Source organism: Vespula pensylvanica, chromosome 8 (assembly GCF_014466175.1).
Source record: "Vespula pensylvanica isolate Volc-1 chromosome 8, ASM1446617v1, whole genome shotgun sequence".
NCBI lineage: Eukaryota > Metazoa > Arthropoda > Insecta > Hymenoptera > Vespidae > Vespula > Vespula pensylvanica.
In genome coordinates this window covers 2875730-2896177 of record NC_057692.1, presented here as the reverse complement: position 1 = coordinate 2896177, position 20448 = coordinate 2875730, and the positions used below count along the sequence as shown (strand labels likewise).

Sequence of the window (20448 nt, the reverse complement as noted above, 5' to 3'; positions counted from 1 at the left end):
TATAAGTTATCGTTCGTCTTGGATCAAACTATAAAGAAGATAAAATGTTTTGTTAGCCGACACCAATGTGTTAAAACGTTTTCAACTTTTCCTTACGACTTTGTCATCCTCGGTAATACTTTTCTCGTATCGCTTATTGGTTCCTGTCATAGAAATCATTTGCGTCGATTCATTCTTATGAAATGGAAATTATAAGAGATCGATGTAAGAGTCAGATATATCGTGTTATATTGGTCATATATGAATTTTTTTGTTCTGACATGTAAGAAGCGATATGATCGACATATTTACAGGGACAATATGTTGAATTTACCCTGTAGTCGCGATCCTATTTAATAATACTTCCTCCAATATGTTATCTGTGCTGGAGGAAGCATCGATTTAGTTTGATTATCACCGAACGAGTTCTTTTCCTCTGCCTTTTTTCTTTCTTCCTTTTTTTCTTCTTTTCCATCCTTTTTTTTTTTTTTTTTTATTTACATTTTCTCTCCTTCCTTCATCGTATCTCTCGTCATATATCTCGAACTATGTATGTACGTAACTCATCATGCCGTTAAAGCACTTTGTTTCGAGAGGAAGATATTGCATGAGAAGCAAGATCTCGAATAGCCTTCCACCGATCAATGGTGTTCCATTTTGTCGAAATACATATTCTCACGCACGTGATACACCCATGTTTATTATCATGATTATTATTAATTACATAAATCATTCATAGATGTTTATATATAACATGTTTAAGTCGTATATGTTAAAATACGAAGGTAGGATTGAAACAGTTCGAAGGATAAAAGAATAAATCGTTTTCGTATTTAACCCTTTATAATTTTCAAGTTATATATACACACATACACATATATTTATATTTTTAAAAATCTTATAATATCATAAATTAATATTCCAAAAGTTAATGTTATAGCTAAGTGTAAATTATAATTCTTATATTATAATTATGTTAATGTTACAAATAATTACTCACAAGTTTCACGTTACTTTATTTTTATATAAATGTTATAGAGGGTTAACAAAGAATGATAGAATAGATTATTATTATTATTATTATTTATATTTATATGTGATATTAATACTTAAATTTTGCATTCATTTTAATTCATCTCTCTATCGTATCATTTCTTTTCTGTTCATTCTTTTCTTCAATTTCTCTCTCTCTTTCTCTTTCTTTTTTTTTTTTTATATCTGTTAGAAATAAATCTTTTTAATCTGATACCTGCCATTTTGCTTCTTTTACGATTCAACACGTTTTGCTTTAGTTTGTCGATAATATGCTTATTCCAACGCTTTTGATTACTTTTGTTATATTTATCGCCATTATAATTTTATTTCTAGCCAAACTTTTTCCAAATCTAATTCCTTTTCTATTTTATTTTCAACTTGCACCTGCTCTACACTTCGTCTATTTCTTTCTTCGACTATTTCATCTAACCTTACCTTTTCCAACTTAAATTCGAAATTATGTTCTCACAGTTAACGCTACAAATACGTACATTCTCGAGGACGCAACCTAAGCGATTTCTTTTAAAATGATATAAAAATCGACAGAACTGAATTTCTTTAACATATAATAAATATTTTACCGTCAAAAAATATTTTGGTATGTAATGGTAAACCGGAGATAAAATCATAGAATAAAATAGAGATAATGTTACGTTATGTTAAATTCATAATACATTATTCATCATAGAGACAATACAATTCTCCTTCGTTGAATATTTATGCAGTTACTGGTTAAAGTTAAGGTTAAATTTAAGGTTGAACGTGGTTAGAAATAAAAAATATCTGTAGATATTATATAGTTATAGGTAATCCTCGTATAACACGGAAATTTCGTTCCGTAGAAACGTCGCGTTATATAAATAGCGTTATGCGAATATTCAAATCTAATAGAAAAAACGGGATTAGGTTCCATATTTGTTTTTTTATATTGTTCCATTTTTTCCTTTTGTTCTTTTCTAAAATTATATAAACAACATTGGCGTGACAAACAGGAATAATATTTTTAAAAAAGGAAGAAAAAAGTCACATATGTATCTAATATATATAAAATGAAGAGATAAAAATCGCAAAAATTTCGAGACAACGTTATATCGAAAACGTACTGTTATATGAGAATTACGTTTATATATATAAACACACACGCACACATACGCATACGCACATATACACAGATACTGTGATTTTTATTATTTTATTATTTAATTATCGTACTTTTTTATCGGCAAAATTTCATTTTAATTCTCCTTCGGAAGTTTTATTTATTTATTTATTTATTTATTTTTTATTTTCTTTTTTTGCTTCTTTGTTTGTTTCTTTCTTTTGGCGTCTCCCTTTTCTACCTACGTACATACGTGGAGAGACCTTTGACGGGAGCTCCGATTTCCGAGGGAGCGAAACGAAACGGCCGCGGCGGTCGTTTCTCGAAGCGAGCTTGGGAGGGAAGAGTAGGAGGAAGAGGAGAAGCGCGTCGCGTCTCGAGCGCCTCGACCCATTTTCCTTCGGCTCTCGCCAGACAGAAATAAAAGAAAAGTGCACCTTTCTTGTCTCACGACTACTACTTCTTCGTAGCTTTGAGCATTGCCGAGATCCACGTGTAACGCGACAATCTACTCGTACATACATACGTACCTCCTACACGCACGCATGCACGCACACATTCATTACCGTCGAAAACATTTCGAAGAGAAATATAAGTCGAAAGAAAAGTAAATTAAAAAAAAAAAAAAGTAGAAATTGAATAGAAAGTTGATCATTAGTAATCGGTTAAAAAATAAAATTATATTATTTTCTATCATCGATCATACGATTATTGATATCTTTTTAACTTTCGAATCATACCAATTTTTTCTTTTTTCTTTTTACGAGTAATTTGTTCTCGTTAATTATAATTATTATTAGAGGTTATAGTATAATTATACATATTTAAATTAATTTATATATATATATATATATTTGATGCGTGTACAGACAGATTAAGTGTGTATAATTAATGGATGATCGTTGGATCATTAAATTCTAAAACTATCTATTAGGATTATTATGGAATATAATGATCGTTTCGAGAAATGTCAGGACATCTCAATTTTATTTTTGATAGGTCCATATCATATGTAGGAGAGGGGGTGACAATTCAAATAAAAAATCCAAATGGTATATCATTTGAAAGATCTTTTAATTTCCTTTATAACGTTGCTATTTCTTTTTTATTTGGCAATAGTTTCCGAGAAAATGTATTTCTAATTTCAGGTTGAAAAAAATTTTTATTTCATTAAATATTCAAAATGTGTATCGTTGAAGTCCATTCAGTAAGAAAATCGTTGCTCAGTATACGTCAAACATTCTACAGTAGATAGTATATTTTGATGAATGTGTGGATCGGTATATCCTATAACAAAAAATACTTTGATTTATTTGAAAGCTAGATTTATCCATTAATTTGATTTTTTTTCTTATCTATGTGGATATTTATAAACCAGAATATATGCCACCCAACCGGCTTCGTTAAGAGAACTTCAGCAGCGTATAGTTGAAGAATGTCGTCAGATTACATCGAGTGTACTGTAAAATATTGGATGTAACACTCAGCAAAGATTTTATTACTGCATGGAAGTCGGCAATATATATTTTCAATATTCAATGAAATAAAAATTGTTTCTAAAATAAATTTTCTCGGAGACGATTGACACAAAATTAACAAAAAATAGCGCTATTTAAAATTTTTATTCTACAAAATATATTTCTTTAAATTTACTTAATATAAATCAGATATTTTAGTTGATATAAATTAGTTGATAGAATTAATTTGTCAAAAATGAATTAGAAGTTTTGTTAAAAAATAAAAATTAAAAAGAATTTTAGTGGATCGAGTAAAAAATTTCGAATTTTGCTGGGCGGGAAAGCTTTCTTTCTCCTTGGCCCTCTCACGACCTCGTTGCGTACCTTTTCTCCTCTTCGTGCGCGTGCTTCGAGATGCAAGGACGGCGGGAATCCAAACGACAACTCGTGCTTTGTTCGTTCTCACAGCTTCTCTCGACCTACAGTTGGCTCAAATATACCTTTCGAACACAGCATCCTAACAAATAAGTTATTTTATATCTTATTAATTTTCGCTTCGCTCAAAATCTCATTTCTATTTTTACGTGATAATATAATCCATGCTTTTGTTCGAAATATTTCTAGTATTTTAATATCATTCATTAATTTTTTCATTTAAACGAGTCGATGGACAATATGAAATTCTAATTCTGTCAATCTCAAATATTAGATTATACGATAAATATCGTGTTGTAATTTTCAGTATTTTATATAGATATTTATTTATATAAACAAATTAATAATGATAATTCGTATTACAACACAAATAAGATAATATTATATGTATATATTATACTTTTGATTTGCATAATCAATGATATAAAAATATCGCATAATTTGTGATATAAAAAATATCATAAAAATAAATACTTTTTTTCTATTTTATTTTTTATGTTACAAGTTAAAGAAAAAAAATATATATTTTGTTAAAAGGCATCTCCACATTTGCATATTTCACGCAAAACTTACTTTTGTGATATTTTTTAAATCATAAGTTTTGTAATATGCAAATATGGATACATTTCAAAAGAAGAAAAAAAAATATTTCCCTTAATTTATAAAATAAAAAGTATCTCTATGAAATGTTATTTATTTATACATAAAATATTGAAAATTCCTATATTATTTATAAACCAATACTTTTTATCCTTTATAAAACAATTTTTTTGCGATTTCGAAAAAACATCCGACAAAAAACTATACGATATAACTAGTATTAAATAGTATAATTGCACTATACAAAACATAATTTAAGCTTGCTAAACATTAGCCTTTCAACACGACAAAAACTAAACGTTAATTAATAAGTAAAATGGGATTACAAAAACGTACGTACACAGATATATAAAACTAAATGCATGATTTGAAAGTGGCTAGAATTATAAAGGATAAACGATAATAAAAATTTGTCATACGTATAAGATAAATTAGGATAAATATAGGTAAATATATAGGAGGGCATTCTTTAATTTCGTATTATTGAATTCCAATTAAGAGATAGTAGATTCGATTAATTCGAAGATATAAATGTCGCGACATTTATCAAAAAGAATCTTGCCAATCTTGTAGATACTATCGACATTAGCGAGCGCGTCATGGAATGCGTATCTAATTACACGTCGCGTTCGTCTAACGTTGTAACATACAACATCGGTTTTGTTGCATTGCTGCGTTGTTTTTGAGAGAGTAGAGTAGCGTAGCGTAGCGTAGCGTAGCATAGCGTAACACGCGCGGCGGCACGGCTTTCGCGGCGCCAAGTTTCCTCGCGTGCGGACTTAATGATACGCTATTACATCCGCATCGACTGTTCGAAACGAAGCGGAACGCGTCTCTTTTTTCTCTATTTTTTTTTTCGTTTCTTTTTTTTCTCCTTTTCCTCCCTCTTCTCTTCTTCCTCCTCCTTCTATTTTTGTCCTTCCCCGCATTCTTGCCTTCACGCTGATTTAAGTTTATTTTGTTTTCTTTCGTTCTTTCTTTCTCCTTCTTTTTCTGTATTTATTTCTTATTTTTTTATTTTTTATTATTTATTTATTTATTTATTTTTTTTTATGTCTTTCAAGCAACTTTCCTGCACCTAGTACACGCAGATTAAATCTTATCTGCGATAAGATCTATAATATCATATCAATTATTTTGTTACATTACAACTTACTAAAATTATCTTTGCTAGTTGTATTTTGTCCTTCCTCGCGTTCTCATCCTTTTTTGTCTTTCGAATAATTTCCTTCCATCTAGTGTCCGCGGATTAAATCTTACCTATGGGTAAGATTTATGATATCATACAGATTATTTTGTTTTATTACGATTTATTAATAGCTACCTCTACGCCATTAACCTTCTCTAACCGAACTTTTTTTTTTTTCTTATCTACAAAAAAGTTATATAATGTGAAAGTAATAGTATTACTTATACTAGCATTACTACACTATACTAAGTGTGATCAATATATTTAACTAACATTAATCTTTCCAGATTGAGCAAGAAATCTATTTTATGACAAAGAAATTAAATAAAATATATAATACTTATGTAGACGTGTAAATATGCGAGTTCGAAATTACATGGGATTATTAAAGTTTAAGTATGTAAATGTATACTCAGAAAAATCAAAAATGCAAAAAAGAAGAAAGAAAGAAGAAAAAGAAAAGAGAAGATCGAAAACCAATCTTGTGTCTCAGAAAATTATTCACGATCTTACATAATTCAATGAATCTTGTTTATTTCTTCTGAACAGATTTAATAGTTTGAGAGAGACGATATTTTTAGAATGTAAATCCGCTTTAATTCGTGGAAAAAATATACATATTCTATTGTAACATCCGATTCGTTCCACTTCGCACGAAAGCTTCCGCAAATTTTTAATGAATCAAACGTAGGATGAAAGAAGAGAAGAGAGGAAGCTTAAATTTGGGTCATGGTCGTACGTACGTTCGCGAGTACGTTCGTGCTTATCGCCTATCGCGTGTCTCTCTTTCTCTCTTTCTCTCTTTCTCTCTCTCTCTTTCCCGGTTAGCAATTATTAGACACGATCATCACGCGGGCGTGACTCGTACATAAACTATCACGAGAAAATTTCGCTGATTATATAGTTATTTATAGAAACGGAATTTTTCTTTCTCTATTTTCTCTTTTCTCTTTCTTTTCTCCATTAAAATATCATTTAAAAATATCTTGGAGTTTTCCTTTTACAATCTCCAAGTATATGTATGTATTATAACCGTCTACATATATATTCGCGTAATTCGAAAAATTGAAATTGTTATAGAAAGTAATAAAAAGAATTCTCATAAATCGTAAGACTCATTCTCATATTGCTTTATCTAATACTTTTCAACGTCACGTTTACGAGAATTCCACGTTCACGTGGGCGGTAAAAGAATCTGTACGTAGCAAATTTTATGCGACTAGCACAGACGGAAGCACGTTTTAGAGTCAACGTAGGAAGAATGTAAGAACGGTGGTGGGGATAGAATGGAAATCCCTATCTCGCGCGTAACCTTTGGAATGTCGATTACATCGATTCTCGGTAGAAACTAGTATCGAGACTAGACTTTGAATACTTAAGAATAGGAAAAGAAGAAGAAGAAAAAAAATACGTGATCCATCTTTTAACCATGAGACACCTTTTACGCGTGTCATTAGATCACGTCTCTTTAATTTCGAATATTTTCGAATATTCTTCATTTCTTGTTCTCTCTCTCTCTCTCTCTCTCTCTCTCTCTCTCTCTCTCTCTCTCTCTCTCTCTCTCTCTCTCTTCTTTCTCTCTCTCTATTTCCTTTTTTTTAACAAGTAGGATCGAATTGAATGACCGGCATTCAAATTTTATTTCAAACGTTTCTCAAATTTCTCGAACATTTTAAAGACTACAAATATATTTGCTAATGCGAAAAGGGTATGATAATAAATTCTCTTTCTCGTCTACTTTTATCCGCGAAATGTTATAAATATCTACGATTTCTATAAAATCTCAGCTTGGCATTCAGCACGCGTTAATATTAGAACTACCAACAATTATTTCAATATATTTAGAATATATCTCGTACGAAAATAAAGGAATTCGTAATAAAATAGATCACATATCTATCTATGCATTCGAAGGAAAAGTCTACAAAGGAAGTGTAATACCGAAAGAAAATTTTTATAACAACGATTGGGAATCTCGAGCATTTTGATCGGTTAATAAATTTATTCTTAATCTCGAGCTTATTGAAGGGACGAGAATAAAATACTTATAGGCAAAAGATGAGAGTTAACGACGTCAACTTTAAACAAGAAAATAATTATTAAGCGTTGTAATAAATTGAGATAGCATTAAAGGAGTTAACGCGGGAACAGGGACGAAGTTGAAGGGATTAATAGGGATGGGAGGAGGAGGTGGTGGAGGGTGGTGAGGGTGAGGGTGAGGCGAGGCGAGGTGAAGTGTGTTCTGTTACGAAGAAAGAAAGTTAAGTAACTTGAGTAGAACGATGACGGTTCGTTGTAACGCTAGGAAGGTTCCGGCATCGGGTGTATGGTTTCAGATGGACGCGATGCTGCTGCTGGCCGGTGCCGGTCGTAAGAGTAAAAGACACATAGTCAGCCACATAGCCAGACAGTGAGTACTGCGCTATTTTCAGGCCGCAGTTGTCTACCGGCGCGATCTAACTTTACTTAATCCCAACCTCAACCTTACGCGACTCTCTCAAGTCTGCTTTCTCTCTGTCTTTTGTTCTTATTCTATCTTGGTCTTCTCTTCGATGATACTGACATGGCCATTGTGATACACCCTGTTTGATTATTCTCTTCCGACGGATGATAATAACTTTAAATTTGATGTATGTACTGTCTTCTGGAACGTTTATCGAAAGTATTCGACTAAAAGAATTCTGCTTTTTTGTTCTGTGCGTGCGTGTGCACGTGCGTATGCGTGTGTGTAATTTTCTATCGATTCGATACCAAGGTAATGTTCACAGAAATTTCAAAGTCAGCTGATCCAATAAGCCACGAGAAGCATTTTCGGAGCGGACAATAACATAGTTTGTATATGCGTGCTCGCAGTTTGGCGGGAAGTCCGTTTGGATTTACTACGGGCGGTGCACATCGATAGCGATCGGCCATTAGCACACAATTTCTCTCTCTCCCCCCCCTCTCTCTGAGTGCATTAATGCACGTGTGTACTACATACGTATTTATGTATATATGTGACGTCGAGTCTCTCTCTCTCTCTCTCTCTCTCTCTCTCTCTCTCTCTCTCTCTCTCTCTCTCACATATACATACATATACACGCGTGTTCGTCGATGCGTAGAAGCCGAGGCCGTCAGCCAGCCAGCCAGCCAGCTACGGCCTTTCGCCACTTTTATGAATGGATGCAGTTCGAGTGGGTGTGCATACTTGTGACTACTGCGCCTCCGCGATGGTCTCTCTCTCTCTCTCTCTCTCTCTCTCTCTCTCTCTCTGTTTGTTTCTCTCTCTCTTTCTCTCTCTCTGTTTGTCTCTCTCTTTCTTTGTCTACGTATATGTGTGCGTGCCTCTGTCGCGTGGACCGTCCTTCTTGGTGTGCGCGCGGGCGAATAAGCGAGAGACCGCGCTTTGCATGCTACTGGTACATATATTCACGGAGAGAGACGCGCCGTGATTCAAGAATTCATTCGTAATTCGAAGGACGTCTACGTGTACGTGCATACATATGTAAATATATACGCGTGGTAGACTAAGGGCAAAAAATCGAGCCTCGCGTTTTGATATACATTTTTTTTTTTAATGAACCATTAATATCTTTTGAGACATTATTTTTTCTTTCTAAGATAATAAAAGTTCATAGGCGCTGTGCGTGTGCGTGTGTTTGTGTCTATGTGTATTACTATGATCATCGGTTTTTTTTTTTTTTACATTGTGTAAATTATTTTATTATAGTATTATCAAGAGTACTATTATAAATATACTTTAATAAGTATATTAATTTGATTAAAAGTATACGTATGTATTACAATGCATCTATTTGCTTATATGTTTTATATTACAATACATATGTTTGCTTATATATTTTTCATTACGATACATTTATTTCCTTTCACTATGTACGTGCATTTTAATAGATTTGCATATATGCTTTCATACGAGGAAGAAACTTGGTCCTTAGAAAAATACAGCCGATTTACTCGAGCGTGAGAAATACGAAAGATAGATGTAAAAGAGACAGGATGAATGGTTAACGAAGAAGAAGCGGAAAGAGGAAGAAGAAGAAGAAGAAGAAGAACAACATCTTTCGCGTGTTGGCTTTAACGCCGGCAGCGGAACGAGATAGCTAATAATACCTTGTTATTGCAACACTTTCCTTCCTTCCTTCATACGTCGAATAGGTTTCGTTCATCTCTTCTTTTTTTCCCTTCTCCTTAGATTGAAAGGAAGTAATGCGAAATATTGTAATTAACTGAAATAATCAGGGTAGTAAATTATACGGTAGAATTTTACGCACTATCAGGCTATCTTATTATATTTCGATGTAAAGGAGGATAATAATTTATTATATACATATGTACATATATATATATGTGTGTATATGTATGTATGTATGTATGTATGTATGTATATATAAAATTATATGTTGTGATTATTTAGTGATTATTACATTACAGTTTACACCATATTATAGTGATATATAAGATTTGTAATTGTTATAGACTCGATACTAATGGAATTGATGAAAATGCCATGTATCGGTTTTATAAAATCATATTATAAAGATATATATAGAAAATAATGAACGTTAAGTAATAGAATTCTTTAATTATTTTCTTTCTAACTGGAATAGATCGAACGATACGATTATTAAATTTTTCCCGTTCGATACAAGTTCCTGAAAGTGTTTAAAACGTATTTAACCGTGAAAACTGACGCCTCTTTTTTAAAACGAAAGGAAATCAGATTTTTATGGTGTCTTGGGACTTTTCGGTAATGTCGTTGATATAAAAGAAAAAAAAAATGTAACTCCTCTCAAGTAGATTTACCATGCAGTTTATCATCGACGAGTTACCTAAGGCAATAAGGACGACGCACGTAGCTCGCGCGGAAAATCGAGGAAAATTGTATCCATGAAAACGCCTTGAGATATACTAGCTAGCTGGGATTATCCTCTGATTTATCGATCCACTTTTCTTCGCGCCTTATTTCTAGCCGCGCGATACTCTTTCTCTCTTGTTCTCGTCCTCGTGTCCTGAGGTATATAAATCAGAGTTATATAAAGCATACTTTTCAAATATCAAGGAGCAAAATAAACGATATTCATTTCAAGTTCGATCGAATGAAACTGAAGTATTTCATTTAAACGAGAAAATTAATACGATAAACGTTTTACCTTTGATATCATACCGGTGAAAGTAAAAGTATAATTTTATATTTCAACTACGTACTTATGTACTTATGTATATCAATTATCGATTCGTTCGTTAAGTCGTTTATACGTCGTAACGTTGCGATAGTTTCATAGATAATTCAAGATGTAACGGTAGAAAGGAAGGGTTGAAAAGAAAGAGAATAACTCGAGATTAGAATATTTATGTTGGCTGGTCTTTAGTGAAAAAGTTAGTAAGACCTCTAAGTCTTTCACAATCAGTGATTCGATCGGTCAGTTAGAGCGGGTTTTGTCAATCTATCTTGTCAGATAGTTCTGAGAGACTTAGATCAAGCAAGCAAGCAAGCAAGCAAGCAAGCAAGCAAGCAAGCATCCAACCAACCAACCAACCAGCTTGCTTTCCTGCCAGCCTGCCTGCTTGCCTGCTTGCTTGCCTGCATGCCTGCTTGCCTGCCTGCCTGCCTGCTTGCTAGCTCGATCAATATCGCCATGGTTACGAATGTGCACGATGTTGGAGGTGAAAGAAGAGGTGGAGTAGGTGGCGGCTGGCTGGCTGGCTGGCTTGGTGATATCAAAAGGGATGGGTAGGGAGGGGCTTGAAAGAGAGAGAAAGAGAGGGAAAGGGAGGGAGAGAGAGAGAGACGAGGAAAATTTATTTAGCATTAGCAAAGATGTGATATGGAAAAAGGTAGTAAAAGAACGATACACATACTTCGATATATCGTGTGGGTCAATAGTTATCGTCGTATTTTTTTTATTGTCCGAATTTTTTTCCTTCGTAATAAATGACATTTATTACAAAAGTAACTGGTAAAATCGATTGGTGATATTTACGTGACAATATTAATTCCAGCCTTTGTATCATTCGATAGATCGTAAATTTTATAAAACTTTCTATAATACCCTTTCATGAGGTTTTCTGATCAATCGTAAAAAAAAAAAAATAATAATAAAAGAAAGAAAGAAAGAAAGAAAGAAAGAAAAAATAAAAAAAAATCCGATCGTTATCTTAACGCTGATTTAATCAGAATCGGTGATTATTTTCGATCAACTTTAATTTTTCGCTTATCATAATGATTTTATCACGATCAATCGTATTATTCGATATTTTGCATTAGAACGTTGAAGTTGATGCTCATTTAATAGCTACGCGTATAAACACACGCGCGCGCGCGCGCGAGCGCGTGCGAGAAGGGTTGGGAAGGGAGAACTCCTGCTGGTTTGTAGAAAGTAGAGCCGATGGTAGTGTTGACGCTGCTGGCGTGGTTTAGCTGGGTACTCTGAGGTGGTCAGATGGGGTGCTGTATAAGGCTTGCAAGGGTAGTGGGGGATCGGGTCGTGATATACGCGGCGTAGTAGTGAAAATACGTACTCTACGTCATCGAACCTACGCCTTATTCTCCCTGCTCGAGTGAAGCCAACGACGCGTTCTACTCGACCGATTCATAACGTCGCAGAAACTGCAACGAGTTAGTAAAGAAAGAAGGGTTGTTGCACGTGTATGAGTGTATACACATATAAGTATATATACGTGTCAGAGGTAGAGAGGGAGAGAGGGGAGAGAGAGAGAGAGAGAGAGAGAGAGAAAGAAAGAAAGAAAGAAAGAAAGAAAGAACGAAAGAAGGGTGGGACGTTCGTCGTTTTGAAAAGGATCTCTGGGCACGATTTCTCGAGTGTTTTTCTTCTCTCTTTCTCTCTCAGGATATGGTGGGGATGGATGGAACGTTTGACCGACATTTTCGAATCGATCTTCCTGTGAGCGTTCTTTCGAGAACGAACGATTTCTGCTTTCGTTTAGGTTTTCCAATATTTTCCTATACGTCTTATGCAACGTATTATTATTATTTTTTCTTTTTTAAATATTGATATATAAATATCGATTAAAAAAATAACATGGTCAATTTTGACAAACTTCGATTATTTGAGATTGAAATTATAGATTAGGTATCATAATTTTCGTTTTTGTCAATCGAAATATTTTATCGTCGTTTTTGTAAATACATATACTTTTGAAGTATCTTTCGATACGAGAAAGGAGGGATGGATGGTGTATATATTTATATAACAAGAAGTAAATATTACATCGCATTTAAAAAAGCTTTTTCTTATCTGAATCTATTTGAAGTGGGAGGTAAGTACTCGATGTTTCCTGATTGAAAGACTGCGTGATAAAACGAACAAGAGAATCTCTCGGGATCGATCGATCTTGGTTGTCCTCGTCTTTCTATATCGCGTTGCAGCCTTATGACCTACGGGAAGTGGCCACGACTTGAGTCGTCTGTCGGTGCTACTTGTGCCGGTGTTGTGTCGTGCCGTTTTCCTATCGTTCAACGACCTTCTTACTCGCGCGAAAATTTCTCTGCTATATTCTGTTATTCACCAATACTATACAATTTCGTGACGAACTCGTGCGAGAAAGTCGGCCGACTGACGGACGGGTGTCTCACGAAACTCTCTTATCTTCTCTTTTACTTTTTATATTAAATTTAAATACCCTATCGTTGACTCCGTAAGACTTTTAACAAGCATCTTTATTTACTCGTATAAAATACAGGACGGATGAAAAGTTCCTAAGCGACGATTAAAAATCGTCACTTTTATGGCTGTTGTTTTTTTTTCCCTACTTTTTTCCTTCTAACGTTAATTTTTTTTTTTTAACTTTTGATCCGTCCTGTACCAACGTTGATGAATGAACGAAATTGTAGCGTAAAGTACAGGTACGATGTAAATTCAGTCAATTAGTTAATTAATTAATTAGTAATTACTTCTGAGCGAGATAGAGAGAGAGAGGGATAGAGAAAGAGAGAGAGAAAGAGAGAGAAGAGAAAGAAAGAAAGAATGGTAAAATCGTGTCAGTGAGTCGTGATACGAGTCGACGACCTGCTCTTTCTCTGTCTTTCTCTGACTGCAGTTACGATGCCCGAAACGAGACGGAGAACGTAGTACGCCAAGTACGGCGTCGTAGTATGTTGCGTAGTCGCGACTTTGTACACGGCATGCGCTAGTTTTACCCCCACTTCTACCTCAAGCCTCCCTCTCCCCCACCATTTCGCGTCTCTCGAGTAGTAGAAGCGGAGCGGATGACGCCCGATGCCAGTCGTTCTCAAACTGCGGACCTGGGAGACCTTCAGACTCTGTTGTTGGTGATCATAGAATTGCTATTACTATTACCATTACTATTACTATTATTATTATTGTTATCATTTCTCTCATCGGAAGGACAACATATCGTATATATCCGAACAACACTTCCTTCGTTTATTACGACTCAATATGACGATAAAGATATTATATATTGCGTAAATTAATTCTCGTACGTATCGTATCTATCACCGCGATTTCTGATTTATTCGAAGGAAATTTATGTATATGTAAGAGTTTCGAGTGTTACTCACTCGGGTGATAGAAATTAGGTTAGAAAATTAGGTTTTTCGAAAATGTATATATTTCCATATTTATTTTTTCTCGCTTTACTCGTTAATTCATTCGTAGTAAAAAACTTTGGTAACATCGACGAACTAAGAAAAGAAAAAAGAAAAAAAAAGAAAAGAAATGGAAAAATCGTCGGTTTAATTTTACTACTGTATAATACCCGAGCGAATTAATTCAAATTTATTCGATATTATTTTAGAATGAAATTCAAACAAGATATGCGATTTTCTGTTTTTGTACTTTTTTTTTTCAAAGATTCTGAGAACCACTGTACGACGCTTAACCCACTCGATTCGAGTAAAGTCCACGTACATACATACATATATATACATACACACACATATATATACATACGTAGAATATATGCACGCATACACACATACAACTGATGAGGAGTACGTATGTACGCGCGTGCGCACGATTCAAGGCAGCCAGAGCACTTTCTCGTTAATGAAAATTTTACTCCACTCTGCTCTACCCCTTCTTCGACCCCTCCCCTACTACTTCCCCACTCTGCCCTTCTGTCCTCGTACTACTATGTGCCTACCGAGCGACGTTTTAATTGGATCGCCATCTTTTTAATTGGATTCGAAATTAATGGTCCTTCTAGAGCGAATCGTCGCTCGTGAGTGCTTCATCTCTCTCTTTCTTTCTTTCTTTCTTTCTTTCTCTCTCTCTCTCTCTCTCTCTCTCTCTCTCTCTCTCTCTCTCTCTCTCTCTTTCTTTCTTTCTTTCTTTTTTATCTCCCTCTTTTCTTCCTCCCTCCCTCCCCGCTTCTCTCCCTCACACACAGGTAATGCGTTCAAAACTTAATCGTCATATCATCCTGTCTTACGTTAATTCACGTGTGGGTCGTGTTATATTCTTTTTTAATTTTGTGACAAAATTCGCGTCAAACGATTATTTAATCGACATGGCTGACGATATTCGTCGTTTTGAAGAGTTATAAATTAATATTAAATAATGAATATATTGACTTAATTTAGATTGAAGTAAGTCGATAGATTGTTATTCATCAAATATAAGTTGCTTCATAGTATGTTGTTTTATTCATTGTTGTTTTACATTTTTTTTTTTTTATATCTGATACATAATTTATCCGTTTCGAAATTTTTACGAAAAAAAGTAATTATTATATCTGTTCTTATGTAGATATAAGAGCAATGATATACATACATACATACATACATACATACATATATATATATATATATATATATATATATATATATTATCGTAATTTTTTAATGAAATTTAAAGAGTAACTATATTGTACATTAAACTGTACAATGTAGATATATTAAAAAAGTAATATATTATAATCCTACTAGTTATATGCATTTAAGCGTTAATAAATATGAACGAATGACGGTAACGAAATTTAGATAATATTTATACGTAAATATATTTTGATACAAAATGAAAATAGAATGAGAAATATGTTTTCGATACGAAACACGTTTCAAAGTTTCTTAGAAAACAGGAAAAGGTCATTTCTACGGTACATCGATCATCGTTACTGACAGTAACAATGCAACCCATTCCTGATATCCCCTTGCAGTCCTCCTCTATCCAGTCCCTATACCACCTAGACAAGAATTTTCTCTACACGACAGAAGGGCATGCTGTGAGAGGAAGATCCCGTATAGCTGGGAATTCAACACACAGCCTCCGCCGCCTTCAGGAAGCTCAGAAAGCTCAGACGAAGGCATCGATCTGGGCGTCGGCCTCAAGATAACATTCTCATCTCTCTCTTACTCGACTATCTTCTCTTATATACGCTACATAGTTGAATTTATAATTATTATTTAACCGCAATATCATTCTTATCAATTCTATTTCGGTTTTATCTGATTTTAGATAATTAAGGTTAATGACTTTATACATTATTTATAAATTTACAAGCATGATCTTTATACGTATATATGATTTTATAAAAAATATAGAGATGCATACATATACATATACATATATGTATGTATGTATGTATGTATGTATGTATATGTATGTATAGAAATATATAAATCATACTTTTTTATAATATAGATTAAAAGTATAAAGCTCCATATACATATATGTATACAGTATGCATACATTATTGTTATTTTTTGTAATCATATAAACATATATAAATCATTTGTTATATCTAACATGCACATATATGTGCAATATATGTACGTAACTTTACATTATTTATAAAATCTTATCTCACAAATACGGCTATAAATATAAAAGAATTGCAATTTAATGAGCCATCAATGCTTTTATAGCTACTAAATTAACATGACAAATAGTCTTTTTTTGTATGTTGGATCGTAGTATGCGTTCGTTTGCCTTGTTTCGTAAATCGTAAACAAAAAAAAGAAGGTATACTAACTACATACGGTAGAGAGCGGACGTGTGCCGTAGGTGGAATCGCAGACTCTCGTGGAAGCCGGTTAGGTAATGTAAACGTAAAGAATTGCGTAAGCAAGCTCTCTCGGCTGGTCAGCCACCTTAGGCGTAGATGCAATATTACGTGGACCCCTCTGCCGCAAGGTGATCTCGTTGCGAGCGTGCATTACGAACAATTACGTCACCACTAAGTAGGTATATACAATCGTGTAACCTGTAATGCTAATTTCGGCTTAATTTCAAGTTAAAAGATAGTTATATCTGAATAAGAATTTGCTATTGTTATTGAGATAGTAAGTAAAGATATTATTATCGAGCGTTATTTTAATCTTTTATAACGTCATATAAGTATAAACTTACGAGCTCCTATATTTATCTTATTTTTATTTTTCTCCCCATAAAATCAATTGTTAGTGCACGTTTGCCAAGTATAAAAGCTGCACTTTTAGTGTAATATCGTTACGTTATAATTTTCACATTTTATTATATATATATATATATATATTTGTATTATTGTAGATAATTCCTTATTAATAAGAATTTTCATCTATAAAAACAATACGTTTCGTTGAATAAATAATACCTCGTTTTTGTAAAAATATCTTGTCGAGACTTGTCTGTTTACTATCGAGATTTGTCTGTTTACTAGGAATTCTAATTCATTACACAATAACATAACATATCCATTCGTAATGTAGGCTCGTATAAACAGAAAAAACGTTTATTGCGTTCGAACGACCCGTTTGTTATTGTCTCTCTATTTCTTTTTCTCTTTGTTGTTATACTATCGTAACGATATGTCCTTCGTGAAGGATTTCACCGGTAAGTTTTAGTTAGAAGAGAGCACGCAGCCGAAGAGGTCGAACACGAAGGTCCACGCATTCTCTCGTTCGTGTCACGTATACAGACGGATGCATACTACACATACAGGTATGCACATGCATCGTCTCGTCATCGATCATAATTAAGAATGTCTTACCACGAACACGTTTCACGTAAAGACAATTATAATTAACTGCGATCGGTAATTACGATGTCGTTAACGTTCTGTCCGATTATTAATACAATTATTATTATTAATGGCATTCGCAAGACGTTGCTTAATGATTTTTTTTTTTTTGAACCTTTTGCCTTCGTATAGATCACATAAATCAACATCCCTCCTTGTTCTTTTCATTGTTACTATCATCGTTATATACATATTACTTTGTTACTGATCCGCTACTTCTTCGAATTATTGCGCATTAATTTTTATTATTAATTATCGTAATTTATGTTGTATTATGCGTGAATTTTGTCTTGAAAAGAAAGGGGAGTGAGAGCCCGACAGAGAGAAGGAGAGAGAGAGAGAGAGAGAGAGAGAGAGAGAAAGAAAGAAAGAGAGAATTCGCTATTTTTACAAAGTAATTATTGCGTTAATATTATTATTAATAATTGTAATTTATGTTGTATTGTGTTCGTTTTGAAGATTCGTTAGAAAGATAAAGAAGGAAGGAGAGAGGGAGAAAGGGAGGGAGAGGGTGAGAGAGAGATAGAGACAGAGAAGTATACAGGGAAAGAGGCATATACGAGTTTCTCATGGTTGATGATAATTTATAAAAAAAAAAAAAAAAAAAAAAAAAAATAAGATCGTATGGCAGGCCAAGTACGTTATTTTCAGGCGATCTGTTATCAAGTTTCACCCTGATATATTATATTTCAAACGGTCGAAAGGCAGCGTCTCGTTGAGACACCTCACGGGAAGAACTTCAATCGATCTTATATTTACGTTTGCATATAAACGACGTTATCTTTTAGAACTGTGTGATTAATTTTTTTCTTAATGTCCCGTGAGATAAATCATCGTCGTCCCGATGTAATAACACGCACAGGGGTGTGTGTTGTATTACGGATGTGTTATTATCACGACTTTTTTTTTTTTAGTAAGAAAGAAAAAGAGAACGCGTTCGTTTTAGCGATACAAATATCTTTTTAAATAATATCCTGTTGTTAATCGATGTCGTATTTAACATTAAAAGAGAGAAGATCGCCACGATGAAAGTTTCTTCTTCTTCTCTCTTTCTTTCTTTTTCTTTTCGTTTTATTTATCGAAGCAACTGTTTACGTACGAACGTGCCTCGTCGTTTAAAATTAAATCATATACGTAATGATCAGTTTAAAACAATTTTACAATTTTTTTTTTTTTTTTTTTTTTTTAAACAATATCGTTCGAAAATTCAATGAAATAGAGGAGCTTCGATATAGAGTAAAAAATTACACGTAGATAAGATACTAGAATTGAAATCTTAAGTAATGGAGTAAATTCGTTGATTTATTTTTAATAACAAATTAATTGACGCAAATGTTTCTTGTTTTTTTTTTTCTTTTTCTTTTTTACAGGAAGCAAAGAGTTACGTTCACACTTAGAGCTTATCGTACGATCGGCGAATAAACGAATAACGCGCTCTTCGTACTCGTAACTTTGACTTTAACCCTTTCCCCACTGGCCATCATCCAATATCACGAGCGACCGTGCAATTTCTATTATGGCCACGTACGAGAGAGTAATACTACTGACGGCGACAATAAACTACCGGAAGTCGAGGAAATCAAATTCTCTCTCTCTCTCTTTCTCTCTCTCTCTATTTCGCGAATATGTTTCCGTGAATAATTATCGATTCTATATTTTGGAGGCCAATTAAATCGTACGATACCATCGTTAGACCATCGAACTCAACTATGAACGTAATAATTATTTAATTGAACAGTTTTGTTTACAACGTCCAAACCGAATGCGCAGTACGAACATCGATTGCTTATATATATATATATATATATATATATATATATATATATATTCATTTTCTCTTTTTTTTTATTTTTTAATTAATTTTTTTGATCGCTGCTGCGTAGATATGTATATACAAAAATAAAAACGACAATAATCTGAAAGGAGTTACGTGAATGAGATAAAAACATTGAGACCTATAGCAGAGTAAATACTTATATACGTAATTTCGACGCATCGTGATTTAGTTTTTTATTAGAGTAATAAAAGGAAAAGAAGAGAAAAGAAAGAAAAAAGGGGGGAGAGAGAGAGAGAGAGAGAGAGAGAGAGAGAGAGAGAGAGAGACGGACGGAGAGGGAGAAAAAAAATGCTACGAGACGGATGGAGGAAACGTTTGATCGGAAAACATTTGCATGAATATGTGATTCCAATGGAGATAAAGTTATTTGCTTTTTCTTTTTCTTTTCTACTTTTTTCTTCTTTTTCTTCTTCTTCTTCTTCTTCTTCTTCTGTTTTTCTCTTTTTATTTTTTTTTTTGCGTACGACAAACACGTACTTACGTACGTACTCAATGTAATATTATTTTTAGCATCATCGAATGACGTAGGTACGCAGAAGGCTATAACAAAGTCATTCTCCATTTTATTCTCGCGTTAACTCTCGCACTCTCTCTCTCTCTCTCTCTCTCTCTCTCTCTCTCTCTCTCTCTGTCTCTCTGTCTCTGTTTCTGTCTCTGTCTGTCTATCAGTCTATCTCTGTTTGTCTCTCACACGTAGGTTTGAAGAGCGTCTCGGAGGAGAGCGAGGATCCAACGTGGCATTCCACGAGTGGAGGAACGTTGCGCGGGTCATGCTCGCGCGAGCGCTACCAATCGAACTCCCTTCTCTCTTTTCCTTTGCGTAACATAAACTCAC

General features: G+C 33.8%; 1 protein-coding gene and 1 long non-coding RNA gene across 2 annotated transcripts in view; one reads left to right on the top strand and one right to left on the bottom strand.

Annotated features, from left to right (window-relative positions):
- LOC122631334 (helix-loop-helix protein 11) overlaps nucleotides 1-20448 on the top strand; it is a 56960-nt gene that overhangs the window by 11178 nt on the left and 25334 nt on the right. The window lies entirely within an intron of this gene.
- Nucleotides 3209-5990, bottom strand: LOC122631336. Its single transcript, XR_006327682.1, has 3 exons — nucleotides 5762-5990; nucleotides 3955-4087; nucleotides 3209-3573 (listed from the first exon to the last, which is right to left on the bottom strand). It is a non-coding gene; the product is annotated as an uncharacterized LOC122631336 (long non-coding RNA).